Genomic DNA, 699 nt, shown 5'->3' with positions numbered 1-699 from the left:
ATTACCGGAATGGCGAGCTATCCAGATGTACAAACTTCCAGACTTGTGGCCTTCCCAGCATATTTTTTACAATCTTTTTCTCTCTTTTTTCCCCATCAGCTCCTGATTCACAATGATTTGAATAAAGAAACTTAATCCTAATATTCTCTTTATATGTTCTCTATCATGAGAAAAAACATGTTAAAAACACCAAAGTCATTGGAGTGGGTCTTTGAACGCATCACGAACAGCAAGAATGTCGGGAAGTTTGGAGATTGCCGACCGTCTGCCACGCCTGTGAAGTCGCCATGTGTCCAAACATTTCACGCCAAAACTTTAAAATAGGCTTTCAGCCTCGTCTTCATCTAAAGAAAAAATAAAATATAACAGATCAAATATTGATTATCGGCATATCGGCCAACGTTTTAGGAAAATATCAGACATCTGCAGAAAGCCGATATTGTGCATACGTAAGGAAAACCAAGGCAGAGAAAAACAAATGAGCATGCGGGACCTCGTCTGCGTGTGCGTCTGCACAGTTTGGCATCTCCTGTAAACGGACCTGTAGAAACGGCGACGGCACATTTACTTTGGCATGGGTCTGTTCTGCTGCCTCCTTCTCTCAAAGCGGGACCTTTAGGTCAAAACTGTGACATGTAATCAACCGTTTAGAAGTGGACGGCTCCACAAAAACAAAAAGAAAAAAAAAACATTTATGGT

This window comes from Oryzias melastigma, linkage group LG9 (assembly GCF_002922805.2).
Source record: "Oryzias melastigma strain HK-1 linkage group LG9, ASM292280v2, whole genome shotgun sequence".
In the NCBI taxonomy this organism is placed as follows: domain Eukaryota; kingdom Metazoa; phylum Chordata; class Actinopteri; order Beloniformes; family Adrianichthyidae; genus Oryzias; species Oryzias melastigma.
The sequence above is the reverse complement of the archived record's forward strand: the minus strand, read 5'-3'. Positions refer to the sequence as shown.